We start from the raw sequence: 14,969 nt of genomic DNA, 5'->3' as shown, positions 1-14,969 counted from the left end.
CACCCGAGATCACTTTATATGGGGCTACTCCGACACCATGGAGAGGGTCACCTGTCGTATGAAGCCCCCACTAGAGCCCATAATGAATTGTCATCATGAATAGTTTACATGTTTAGTATACCAAAACATTTGAGTGACACAATAAAGAATGACAACGCATTGGTAAATAGGGGATTTACTGAGTAAGAGGGGAGCGTAAATGTTTTGACGTAATTTGCTTGGGCATTTTAAAAGCCACCCGTTGCTCATCCCTGACTGAAGCATACGACCATATAAAACTGGTTTTAGAAACTGAAAGGTTGGTGCATGGCTATGGCCTTAGATTCCCGTTCTTCACCCTCTCAAAATTCTATGATATAATATAAATATATGTAGTAGCCTGGAAGAAATTTGCAGATAACCTTAGGGAGGTTCACTAAAATTTTGCATTGGGTTTGTATCATAAAAGTGGCGTAAACCAGTACAAAAATGTTTTTTTTTAATTGCTTACTTTCCAGCGCCAAGCTAGTTTGGTGCTGGAAATTGACTAAAGGTAACACAAAGTAGCATGAAATACTGTTTTGCATTACATAGCATCAAGGAGACATTACATGAGTTGTTCCCATGCAACAACTCACCCTTTTTGACAGAAAATTGTATCTACTAAAAATGTGAGACAGGGTTTTGTGTAAAAAAATAATGCCTTTTGAAACCAGGCGTAAAAGAAGAAATGCTTCCGTTCTCCTTTCTTTTCTCACTTTCCATGTGCGCTGCATATAAAATAAAAACATGTTATAAGTTGTCTAGGCAAAGCATTTTGTACTGGAAGGGTACCCTTCTAGTACAAAACCAATGCTAGACTGATGCACACACCCTTGCATTATGGCACAAAGTTGTGTGCATGGGGACAAGTAAAGTCTGTGCTGGATCTAAAGAAAGTGCAGGAGAGAGCCATATCTCTGTACATGTTGCACTTTCCTGCTCCCTTCTGGTCACACAATGCAGAGCAGCATTTTTGACTGCTGAGCTGCATTGGGTGACAGATTAGTAAATCTCTCTTCTTGTGTTCTAACAATGGAAAAATGGGTGGGCAATTGGAATAAAAGATTGCGGGGCTGATTGACTTGCCATTACACCATGAAACGTTATTATAAGGGGTGGGAGGAGCTCACAGAATTTGACTCCATGGGATTCCACTGAGTTATGTAAAAACTCTGCGAAATTCCGTGGAGTTCTACTAACGAACAGAAACAGGAATGTTGCACTTCTTGCACTGGGATTTAGCAGAGTCCGCAGCTACTTGAGTTAATTTTACAGCCGCTTGAGGAGATTTTCTATTCAATCAGCAGCCTTCTGACCACCCTAAATCACATCAGATGTCTTCCTAGTGACTGGAAAATGCACTAGGGGGTGCCAAATCTCACTCATGCTCGCCAACTTACCTTTCTGGAGCCACACACAAGAAAAAATTCAGCAACATGGTAATTGGCAGAAATTGACAAGAACACTGTTTTAGAAGAGTAATTCGGAGTCACCAAAATTCCGCCAGTTCTGCGGGTAGAACGGAATATTTCACCCACCACTACTTATTATATGTCCAGGTAAAGATATTGGTGATCAGATTGTTGGAACCCAAACTATTGTCCCAAATACTCAAATACCAGCTACAGAACCCTGTATAACCATAGCAGGGATTGCTAATTCAGATCTTCCCAGAAAAAGTTAGAACAGTTTTGGAATTAAATCAAAGATTAATGATTTAGACTCGGGCTGGGGGGTTTATAGAGTGCTTTGATTGTTGCCTGAGCAGGAGACATGGACAATAGACCCCGTTTCAGAGATGGATTCAAAACCTATAATATCCCAACCAACAACTCCCATGTAGGTCTTTTTTTTACATTTTTTATTGAGCTCGTACAAATTCACCACAGAAAATACATTAATCGAAAAAAAAGAAAGAAAGAAAAAGCTATAAGCCCAGTTTGACAGAGTTGGGACATGCTTGACTATTTCTGCCATTTCATGCGGAACGTATTTCGTAATCGGCAGAGAAAAACAAACTGGATGGATTTAGGGAAATGAAAAGTACATAATTACAGTAGTCACAATTAAGTGCTAATGACCAGGAAAATTCAAGACACTGTAATTGTGTTGAGTCCTCACTAAAGTGCTTCTAAAAAAAAGGGTTGTGTGCCATGTGCAAATAAAGCAACCTATGATCAAACACATAAGAGTGTTTTATACCTTCTTAAAGAGGAAAACTATATACCCAGTCTGAAAGAAAAAACTTATCGGTGCTATCAGTCTCAGGAACTGAGTATTTCATAATCAGGGTAAGACAAACTGGATGCAGGGAAGATAAAAGAACATATACTTGCAATAATCTCAATAAAGTGCATAATAATTGAAAATACCTCTGTCATTCCCATTTTTTATGAAAATGCGTCTGATAAAGTGTCATGTGCAAAAAAGGGAAAAACTTTTGATCCCACACCATACAGCACTACATTCCCCAAAGTGCCTGCAAACCTTTTAATGCAAAAACAAAAAAGCAAGCATTGAGCAAACATTCAGGTACAACAGACTGTATACTGAAAAAGGTAGCAGGAGTTACATTTCAGGAAACTTTACAAGGATTCGTAATGGGACAGTCCAGACATAGGCCCTCATTCCAACCGTGGAGGTCGCCGGAAGCACCGCCAACAGGCTGGCGGTGCTTCATCCGGCATTCCGACCGCGGCTGTAAAGCCGCGGTCGCCCAGCCGGGTCCGGCGGTTTCCCGCCGGATTACCCCCGGCTGGGAGAATCCTCCATGGCGGCGCTGCAAGCAGCGCCGCCATGGGGATTCCGACCCCCTTCCCGCCAGCCTGTTTCTGGCGGTTTTCACCGCCAGAAACAGGATGGCGGGAACGGGTGTCGTGGGGCCCCTGGGGGCCCCTGAATTGCCCATGCCACTGGCATGGGCAGTGCAGGGGCCCCCTAACAGGGCCCCAGCATGATTTTTACTGTCTGCACAGCAGACAGTGAAAATCGCGACGGGTGCAACTGCACCCGTCGCACCCCTGCAACACCGCCGGCTCCATTCAGAGCTGGCTTCAATGTTGCAGGGCCTTTCCCGCTGGGCCGGCGGGCGCTCCCTTGGCGGGCGCCCACCGGCCCAGCGGGAAAGTCTGAATGGCCTCCGCGGTCTTTTGACCGCGGAGCGGCCAAGTGGCGGTTCCCGCTTGGCGGGCGGCTCCTGCCGCCCACCAATGTAGGAATGACCCCCATAGTCTAAAAGCAATTGCCCTTGATTATATGAGAGAAAGAAAAGACTTTCCCCAAATTATTAATCAAGAGTCCCCCGGCCCTAGATGAATTCTGGGGGCTCAAAATAAGACCAGATCACTACAAACATGTTAAAACACCTAACACGTTTTGCATAGGTTTCTTCACATTTTCTTGTCCTAACCATTTTCTCCCTCCGTCTCTGCAATGTAGGGACCTAACTAGTCCACCAATGTGTGAGTATTAAGGACCAGGCCACTGCCAGTGCAATTGAGATATAGTACTGTCCTGCCTTGCTGTTTCTATGACTTTCCTTAGATGCCTCCCACAGCACTAGGCTAGCCTCAGGGACATCAGTGATTTTAACTCCCTTACTTATAGCAGAAAACAGCCTTTCCCAAAATTAGCTCAATTTAGGACACATAAAAATACATGTAGCAGTCCCCCGTATCGTCCTGATTGGCAACAAAAACAATGATCGTGGACATTAGAATACATGCTATGCAAAACGTTAGACATGTAATGCGCCATCCACCGAGAAAGAAAGGCCATTCTCTTGAAGTTGATTCTACATCAAGTTTTCGTATACATTTTTCCCATATACTTGAGAATGATGTCCTGCTTTGAGGTATTGCGTAGTAACTTGTACCAGTTCCCATCTCCTGTAAGCTTAATTAATGAACGCGTAACCTGGTGAGGTTCACAACTTAATTCATAAGAATATGAAAGGGAATGGGTTACTTGAAGAAAACGTCACCTAAAGCTATCCACATGGTGCCCACACCTCATATTTGCCTCGTCCCTGGTATTTAATTTGCCTCTTAGAGCAAGCTCCTTCAAGCCGTGAAATACCCAAAACAAAAGCACTTCCTTTGACAATGACTGGCCGAAATAGTTGCATTCCTGAATCCGGGATAACTAAAGCCTGCTAGTACCTTAAAAGGCTTATAAAGAGCGTACATCCTACTGCCCCACTCCTGCATTGTCTCATACCTAGTTTTCTCAGGCAATTTAGCAATTTTAATAAAGGCAGGAAGATTGAGGATTCTTCGATCATTTTTTAGGAAAAAATCATCAAGAACTCCCCTGCCTTCAAGTAATCTCCCCATTAGATCCAAAAGTGCTGCTTGATAATACGTCTGCATATGCAGGAGTGCCAAGGCTCCCTGAACCTTCTCAAGCTGTACTATGGCAAGTTTAGCCCTAGGGGCCTTCTTATTCTGAATTAAGCTTCTAAAGAGGTAAGCAAGATCCTGAAAATAGCTACTATTAATTTTTATAGGGATGTTGGAAAACAGAAAGAGGAATAGTGGCATTATTGACAACTTGATCATTGCCACCTGCCAGATAATTGTCAAGGGTTGAAGAGACCACCTATCCAATAGATCTTGTACCTTTCTCCACATGACAACATAATTTAACTGATTTGAATGGGAAAATCTCTTGTAACCTATGTACCTAAATACCTGACTGGGCTTTGAGCCCTCGCCTGATGTTGTAAAAATTCTAGCAAGTTCTCGGCTGAAGTGTTAAAAAGCAGACTTTCTGTATTGCTCTGATTTACGTTATAGGCTCCAATACCTGTGTACTCCTCCAGCAGATCAAAAGCCCTCTGCATATTGGCCGTACCTGGCTCAAGGTACAAGACCATATCATCAGCAAACAACTTTAATTTGGACATTCCCTCCAGCGACGCATTTGCCCCAGGTGCACTGCATATTTTGAGTACTAGAGGCTCAATAAAGAAGGGAAATAGTATGGGGGATAGGGATACCCCTGCCGGGGATCCCTACTAATGGATACCTTGCCACCATGCTAGACTTCACTTCTACCCTGACCTGTGCTCCCTGAAACAAGTTCTCGAGCATTTTTACAAATTGTGGGGAAAATCAAGCAAACAGTAAAATGGAGTATCCAAATCGACCCAGTCAAATGCCTTCTCAGCATCAACCATAATTGCTGCTGCAGGCATTCGGTTACATGAAAAAATCCATAGTGGGCATTAAAAAATTCATATTTGCAGCCATAAGGCAATTAGAAACAAAGTCACTCTGGTCCTTATGGATCAACGCTTGACCTGCTGGAGTAATTTGTGTGGCCTAAATTTGAGTCAAAAGCTTATAGTCCACAACAAGCAGACTATGGGTCTGCCAGTATTGACATTCAATGAAGATTTACTCTTTTTGACAAAACTCACTATAATAGACTCCCTAAAGGAGCAGGGAGCTACCCCACCCTCCTTTATGTGATTAAATAGCTCAGCTAAAAAAGGCACCAGTTGCTGTGCAAATATCTTATAAAATTCAGAGGGAAAGCCATCACCACAAGCTTTCGAATTAGACATTCTAGCTAAAGCCTCAAAGTCCTCTGGCTCCATTATTTTTCCCATTAATGCCTTAGTTAATAACTCTGGGAGTTGTGGCAATGTGAATGAGGTCAAATACTGTGCTATGGAAGAGGAGGGTACTCAATATGTAGTTTCATATAATTGTTTTTAATAATGAGAAAGGACTGAATCATCATTTCTTTCTCTGATGCAATGCTATGTGTAACCGGATCTTCAATTATCCTAACAAATGTTTTTTTCCTGCTTGACTTAGGCAGACCAAGCTTAGAATTTTCCAATATGCTGGCCCTCTTCTTAAAATTGTTGCTGATGGGTTTTGGTGCTATTAATTTCCTTTAGCATATAAACAGTCCTTAAATTTTGTTTTGCCTTCCCAAAATAATTTGCCAAAGGCCTCTGACCTAATGAATTAATAGCAACCCTCATTGCAGCATCAAGTATTGGTTGTAACTCCCAGACCTGCCTAGTGCACTCTCTATTCTGATTGGCCTTATAAGTGATGATGCACCAGCATACTGTGACCTTAAAAGCTTCCCAAACAGAAAAAAGTGAAGCAGTTAATTGTAAAAAACTCAGTAATGAATACCCGCATTTCTTGCAGCCACTCCTGATTAGTTAATAGGGCCCTATAGAGCTGCCACTAGGCCTTGTTCTTGAGAGGGCAGCTAGTTCTACTGAAATTGAGACCTCTGAGTGATCTAAAAAAGCATTCAACCAGATGTGCGAACCTATTATTCTGAGTGACTAAGAATCCAAGAATAAATCAAGACTGGAAGCAGTATGGAAGCACTGAGAAAAACAAGTGTTTTGCACCTTAGCAGGATGCTCCAGACATTAAGGATCTACAAACTTAAAATTCTGCCTTAGCAAAGTGATCATCTGCATAGTAATAGGCTTCAGCTGCTTTTTCACTTTATTCAACGTATCTAGCATTAGATCTTGTATAAAATTAAAATCCTCCCCAAAAAATCAACAGGACCACTGCTCCCACAGCGATGTTATAGATAGATGCTAAGGACTCGATCTCATCACTAATAGGGCCATAATAGTTTACCACATTAAGGGGAACCATGAACCAAAACCTTCAGCCAAAGCCACCTGCCTCTGGGATCCCTGATCACCTCCCTAACTGCCCAGTCAATACCATTACACATGTATATAGCCTGACCTCAAGCAGTCCCCACCCCCGCCCCGGCAGAAGCAAAGTACTGCTGAGAAAACCTCTTGGGTATGAATTTTTTTTGGAGCATTACACTTCAAATGGGTCTCTTGTATAACGATTACCTTCTAAGAAAATGTCATTAGCCATGTTATGAGGCCCTCATATTTGCATGTGTTAAGAATACCATTTACATTACAAGAGATAATTCTTAAGTTATGCATTACTCTCTTTCTGTAGTCTGCTACTGCTGTCCCTCTTCACACTCAAACCAAATACTTTGATAGAGCTCAATTTTTCCTTTGTTTCCCACCACAAATGCCCATCGCTACCAACACCACCCAAATCACCACCAGCCAACCCTAGAAGCCCTGCCTATCACAAATCTCCTTGGGGGGAGAACACCCTCCAAGTGTCAGACCCCATCCCCATTTCCCATCCCATCCCCTACTTGTTGAGTGCTTTGGAATGGCACTCCCGAGGCTGCTTTCAGAAGGTGACCAGAGGTGTCCCAGCTTCTGTCATACCTTCCCAGAGGTTGTACACATTTGTCTGACATAGAGAAAGGTAAAAAAACAGAAAACAAGAGGCAAACAAGAGCAAAACCTGGGCAACACTAAAACTGCAGTCTAACTACCCCAGTTTGAGTGATGTGCAACAGTCCCTCTCTTGAATATGTCAGATTTTACAGATTTTATCCAAGAAATCCTTAGACTGTTCCACTGTTTGAAAGACCTGAGAATGTCCCTTATAGAAACTTTCAACTTCATCTGCTGCACTATCCCAGCTTGTGCAACATGGTTATTAAGGACATCAATTAAGCCCTTCAGTTCTTTGTGGCATTTCGCAGCGGAGAGTGACATATCAGAGAATACTTTAAAAGAATAATGGTCAGAGGTGTAATAAACCTTGTCTCTGATGGAGTTAAATAGGATCTGTTCCTTCATATCATACCCCCCCAAGTTAACCAGGAACATTTGTGGGTAATTAGAGTTGGGAGACTGGATGAAAGGTACACAATGCACCTACCTTAGTTACCAGCTCAGTTACTGTATCTCAATCCTCCTGACTTTCTGGAATCCCAGCAAACCTCAGATTAGACAGACGAGATCTGTTTACCATGTTGTTGAGTTTCAGTTGTAACTCCTCAAGCTCCAACTGGATTTTGTGGGTTGCTGGGTCTTGTTGTAGTTGGAAATCTTCTAAATCAGTGAATCTCTGTTCCTCTGGAGTATCTCATGCTGAAAGTGACTGCAGATTGCTATTAAAATGACCTAGTTGTTCACTGTTCTTTCTATGAGCCTCCTCTTGGAATCAGCATCATTACCTTCGATAGTGGAGACCTTGGATATAGTTCTCTCTGTAGAGGCTGAATATAGTCCTCTGACGTGTTCAGCTCACTCACAGGGTACAACATGAATCTCTACTTCTATGGACTTTTTCCATTCCTCTTGTGCTATAATCTGCTAGATTGTGCTACTATCCCCTGAAGAAGCCGCTTCAGCCAATTGCTCCCAGATTTCTGTTTCCCATGTTACTTTAACCCAATATAGGTTCCCTTTATATGTAATCCTGGCCTGTCTTACTCTCGCTTTAGCCTTCTGTTTAATAAAATCAATAAGTGTATTCTTTGCAATTAAGTACTCTTCAGTAAATCACTCTTGTGTTCCTTTTATGTGATTAAGAATTTTTCTATGATCTTTCAAAAATAAATCCCCTGGTTTTGAAGAAATGTTGTATGGGATGCCAAAAGTAACAATGGTTTCTGTATATTTTAGCTAGAATTATGAAGGACAGGCACCAGGCTTCTATAAATATCAGCAATCGCAGATAGACATTTAGATGCTTCCTCCCATTTTACATTTCTTCTGTTACTGGTAATGGAAAAATCAGCTATACCATTTTGGAAAAGATCTCATAGCATATTGATCAAAGAACCATTGAGATGGAGGATCAAATGCTGGTGGTCACTTTTATATCTTGGGACCACAACCATATCAATCATTTCAACCCAAAGTCTTCGATCTAAAAAGATATGATCACTATTACTTCTATATGATTCTCTATTAAATATTGGATTAACAATAATATCTCATGGTAAACAACCATTGCAGGTGTGTAAGCCATAAGAGAGTATATTATCAGCCAACTGATAAAATGTTTTGATAAGACAAAGTGTTGTAATAGGAACATTTAGCCCAGGAATGCCCCAGTAGTCATTCTCGTCTCTGTTAAAAAATCTGAGTAGAGAGGATGGTTCAAGATAACCTGACAATCTGCTGAATACATTTTAAAAATGGATAAAGCCTGAAGTGTTTGAGATTCAGCAGGCTTACTATTGCTTCTGCTGTATGCATTGGTCCCAAAACACATTGTTCCACCAATGCGTTTTCCATACACTATTGTGTTTGATGTATTGTGAAAATGGCTGAATGGATTTACATGAAATTTGGCAGGAATATACATTGCGCTGCAAAGATGATTGTTTTTCAGGTACTACAGTTAAGTAGGTTAAGTATTCTTTTAGTTATAGTGAATTTAAACTTAGTGACATTTGTCACTGTGGTCTTTTCATGAAATGTCACTACATTTTGTGAAACTACCATGGTACATGGCCATAAACATATTTAAAAATATATTAATAAAATAAATACATCTCCCTACCTATTAACACTGCAATAAAGTGGTAATAGTGACCTTCTGCTAACATATATGTAAGGCCCTAACACTGAACACAGTCAGAGTGTTGTAAAAACAATATGGCTGCCTTTTCAATCTAAAAAAACAGCCGTTACCAATTATATACTGGCTTTTCATTGCCATTTGCCACTGTATTCTGCAAAATTATAATTGTATACCCTGGCCCAAAGTATAACTAAGGCCTATCTGTAATATTGGATTGTGGTATCCTTGCATCACTCAATGTGTCACATAGAAAATGTAATAAATAAGTCAGATTTACAAAGGAACACAAGCCCAACTCCAATGTACGCCACTCCACTGATGTGTCACATAGAAAATGTAATAAATAAGTCAGATTTACAAAGGAACACAAGCCCGACTCCAAAGTACGCCACTCCACTGAATGTTATTACACTATACCCTAAGCCACTGTACACCACTCAGGGCTATACCACTCCATTATACATCACTCCACTATACTCTTCTCCAATATACACTATTACACTCTGTGCCACTCTAATGTATACCACTTCACTCGGCGTAACTCAACTCTGTGCTATTATACTGTACACAACTTCACTCTATGCCAGTCCATTCTACGCTATTGCACTGTATGCAACTCCCCTCTACTCCTCTTAGTGTACACCACTCCCCTGTATGCTACTTCGCTATATGCTATTACACTTTGCCTCATTCCAGTATACGTCACTCCCATCTGCACCCCACCACTGTACACCATTCCACTCTACACTATTCAGCTCTACACTATTCTAGTCTATCCTATTCTACTCCACCCCATTTCCACTGTTCATGAATCCAGTCCACACCACCCCACTGTGCGCCACTCCACTGTACACTATTCTATTCTGCTTTACGCTATTCAACTCTATGCTATTTTAATCTACGCAATTCCACTGTACTCTACTCTATGCTATTCCACTGTTCGCTGTTCCACTATATGCTATTACACTTCACCACATTTCAGTGTATACCATTCCAGTCTAAACAACTTCACTTTACACCAGTCCACTTACACTACTATACTAAACGCTATCACACTTTATGCCACTCCAAGTATGCTAGTACACTATACGCTATTAGATTCTATATCACTCCACTGTGCACCACTCCAGTCTTCACTACACCACTCCATGCTATTCCACTTTATTCCGATCCACTATGTGCCACTCCACTCTATGACATTCCAGTGTACTCTCATCCACTCTATATGACTCCACTTTACAAATTCCACTACACTCTATGCAACTTTACTAGAATCTAGTCCAATCTTTCTCTATACACTCCAATTTTCTACTCAACTTTATACACATACACTCTATTGTACAACACTCTACTACACTCAACAGCAGTTTTCAACGCTGTATGGCACAGCACTCCACTCTAGTGTGACGCCAATCCAATTTATAACAATTTCCTCAGTCCTATGCTATGCCACTTTAATGTGTGCCACCCTACTTTATGCTAATCCCCTGTACCATACTCAATGCCACTCCAGTGTAAACCACTCTACTCTATGCTATTACAGTCCATGTCACTCCACTCTTCCACACTCCACTGTACACTATTCTACTGTATACTACACTTTATGGTAATCCATTCTACACTACTATAGTGTATGTCACTCCACTCTACACCACTCCACTGTATGACACTCTCCTCCACTCTATATAACTCCACTTTATAAAATTCTACCACACTTCATGGTACTCTTGAGATTCTACTTCACTCTAAGCCCATACACTCCAATGTACAAAACACTATTCCACTATGTGACCATTTTTTAAACAACACAGCACTCTACTGTATGAGACCCTGCTCCAGTTTGCATCAATTTACTACCTACGCTATGCGCGTCTACTTCATGCCACTCTACTCTATGATCCACCAATAAAATATAATGTACTGTACTCCACACTACGTTACACCACTCAACTCAACTCTACTGCATTGTAAAATAATTTTCCTCACTCTATGCTACTATACAACAATCTACTCTATGCAGCCTACTGTTTAACACACTACTATACTCAATGTAACTCCACTGTACAACCCTTTACTACACTGTATGCCACTCTCCAACACGCTATTCATGTCTATACCTTCACTCCACTGTGCAACACTGTACTTACTATACTATATGCCACTGTGTAACTCATTACTCCACACTACTCTTCAGTACTGTAGTCCACTATATGACACTGTATACAACTCTTTGTGTGCAAATACTCCCTACTATACTCTAGGTCAAGTGGTGCCTAGCAAAACAAAAAACACTTTTTCTATGGAAACTAGGTCCTAACTATAACCACCTACATTTGTATAGTTATACTGTATATATATGTAGGTAGTATGTATTACTATGGTAAGCATAGCTCGCGTCCCCATCATGCACAGTTTTCTCATCAATAACTTTATTGAAAATGTTGCAGCAATATTATCAAAGATGTCATAAAATATGTCATGTCTGATGTAATCTGTAGGATAGTTAGCAGTGCATGGCGAGAGTGTAAGTTATAGTTACTGTAGGACAAGAGTTATAGTTTCTCGAGATAAGTATAACTGTAACTGTGAGAAAGTAGCCTCTTTCTAGCCTTGTTACCCCCACTTTTGGCCTGTTTGTGAGTGTATGTCAGGATGTTTGTCACTGTTTTCACTGTCTCACTGGGATCCTGATGGCTAGGCCCCAGTGCTCATAGTGAAAACACTATGTTTTCAGTATGTTTGTTATGTGTCACTGGGACCCTGCTAGTCAGGACCCTAGTGCTCATAAGGTTGTGGCCTATATGTATGTGTCACTGGGACCCTGTCACACAGGGCCCCAGTGCTCATAGGTGTGCATGTATGTGTTCACTGTGTGGTGCCTAACTGTCTCACTGAGGCTCTGCTAACCAGAACCTCAGTGGTTATGCTCTCTCATTACTTTCAAATTGTCACTAACAGGCTAGTGACCAATTTTACCAATTTACATTGGCTTACTGGAACACCCTTATAATTCCCTAGTATATGGTACTGAGGTACCCAGGGTATTGGGGTTCCAGGAGATCCCTATGGGCTGCAGCATTTCTTTTGCCACCCATAGGGAGCTCTGACAATTCTTACACAGGCCTGCCACTGCAGCCTGAGTGAAATAACGTCCACGTTATTTCACAGCCATTTTACACTGCACTTAAGTAACTTATAAGTCACCTATATGTCTAACCTTTACCTGGTAAAGGTTAGGTGCAAAGTTACTTAGTGTGAGGGCACCCTGGCACTAGCCAAGGTGCCCCCACATTGTTCAGAGCCAATTCCCTGAACTTTGTGAGTGCGGGGACACCATTACACGCGTGCACTACATATAGGTCACTACCTATATGTAGCTTCACAATGGTAACTCCGAATATGGCCATGTAACATGTCTAAGATCATGGAATTGCCCCCTCTATGCCATCCTGGCATTGTTGGTACAATTCCATGATCACAGTGGTCTGTAGCACAGACCCTGGTACTGCCACACTGCCCTTCCTGGGGTTTCACTGCAGCTGCTGCTGCTGCCAACCCCTCAGACAGGCATCTGCCCTCCTGGGGTCCAGCCAGGCCTGGCCCAGGATGGCAGAACAAAGAACTTCCTCTGAGAGAGGGTGTGACACCCTCTCCCTTTGGAAAATGGTGTGAAGGCAGGGGAGGAGTAGCCTCCCCCAGCCTCTGGAAATGCTTTGTTGGGCACAGAGGTGCCCAATTCTGCATAAGTCAGTCTACACCGGTTCAGGGACCCCTTAGCCCCTGCTCTGGCGCGAAACTGGACAAAGGAAAGGGGAGTGACCACTCCCCTGACCTGCACCTCCCCTGGGAGGTGTCCAGAGCTCCTCCAGTGTGCTCCAGACCTCTGCCATCTTGGAAACAGAGGTGCTGCTGGCACACTGGACTGCTCTGAGTGGCCAGTGCCACCAGGTGACGTCAGAGACTCCTGCTGATAGGCTCCCTCAGGTGTTAGTAGCCTATCCTCTCTCCTAGGTAGCCAAACCCTCTTTTCTGGCTATTTAGGGTCTCTGTCTCTGGGGAAACTTCAGATAATGAATGCATGAGCTCAGCCGAGTTCCTCTGCATCTCTCTCTTCACTTTCTGATAAGGAAACGACCGCTGACCGCGCTGGAAGCCTGCAAACCTGCAACATAGTAGCAAAGACGACTACTGCAACTCTGTAACGCTGATCCTGCCGCCTTCTCGACTGTTTTTCTGCTTGTGCATGCTGTGGGGGTAGCCTGCCTCCTCTCTGCACCAGAAGCTCCGAAGAAATCTCCCGTGGGTCCACGGAATCTTCCCCCTGCAACCGCAGGCACCAAAAAGCTGCATTACCGGTCCCTTGGGTCTCCTCTCAGCACAACAAGCGAGGTCCCTCGAATCCAGCGACTCTGTCCAAGTGAACCCCACTGTCCAGTGACTCTTCAGCCCAAGTTTGGTGGAGGTAAGTCCTTGCCTCACCTCGCTGGGCTGCATTGCTGGGAACCGCGACTTTGCAGCTACTCCGGCCCCTGTGCACTTCCGGCGGAAATCCATTGTGCACAGCCAAGCCTGGGTCCACGGCACTCTAACCTGCATTGCACGACTTTCTAAGTTGGTCTCCGGCGACGTGGGACTCCTTTGTGCAACTTCGGCGAGCACCGTTTCACGCATCCTTGTAGTGCCTGTTTCTGGCACTTCTCCGGGTGCTACCTGCTTTAGTGAGGGCTCTTTGTCTTGCTCGACGTCCCTTCTCTCTTCAGGTCCAATTTGCGACCTCCTGGTCCCTCCTGGGCCCCAGCAGCGTCCAAAAACGCCAAACGCACGATTTGCAGCTAGCAAGGCTTGTTGGCGTTCTTTCGGCGAGAAAACACTTCTGCACGACTCTCCACGGCGAGAGGGATTCGTCCACCAAAGGGGAAGTCTCTAGCCCTTTTCGTTCCTGCAGAAACCTCAGCTTCTTCTGTCCAGTCGAAGCTTCTTTGCACCCGCAGCTGGCATTTCCTGGGCATCTGCCCATCTCCGACTTGCTTGTGACTTTTGGACTTGGTCCCCTTGTTCCACAGGTACCCTAGATTGGAAATCCACAGTTGTTGCATTGCTGGTTTGTGTCTTTCCTGCATTATTCCTCTAACACGACTACTTTGTCCTTAGGGGAACTTTAGTGCACTTTGCACTCACTTTTCAGGGTCTTGGGGAGGGTTATTTTTCTAACTCTCACTATTTTCTAATAGTCCCAGCGACCCTCTACAAGGTCACATAGGTTTGGGGTCCATTCGTGGTTCGCATTCCACTTTTGGAGTATATGGTTTGTGTTGCCCCTATCCCTATGTTTCCCCATTGCATCCTATTGTAACTATACATTGTTTGCACTGTTTTCTAAGACTATACTGCATATTTTTGCTATTGTGTATATATATCTTGTGTATATTTGCTATCCTCTCACTGAGGGTACACTCTAAGATACTTTGGCATATTGTCATAAAAATAAAGTACCTTTATTTTTAGTATAACTGTGTATTGTGTTTTCTTATG

This window comes from Pleurodeles waltl, chromosome 5 (genome assembly GCF_031143425.1).
Source record: "Pleurodeles waltl isolate 20211129_DDA chromosome 5, aPleWal1.hap1.20221129, whole genome shotgun sequence".
Classification (NCBI taxonomy): domain Eukaryota; kingdom Metazoa; phylum Chordata; class Amphibia; order Caudata; family Salamandridae; genus Pleurodeles; species Pleurodeles waltl.
The sequence above is the reverse complement of the archived record's forward strand: the minus strand, read 5'-3'. Positions refer to the sequence as shown.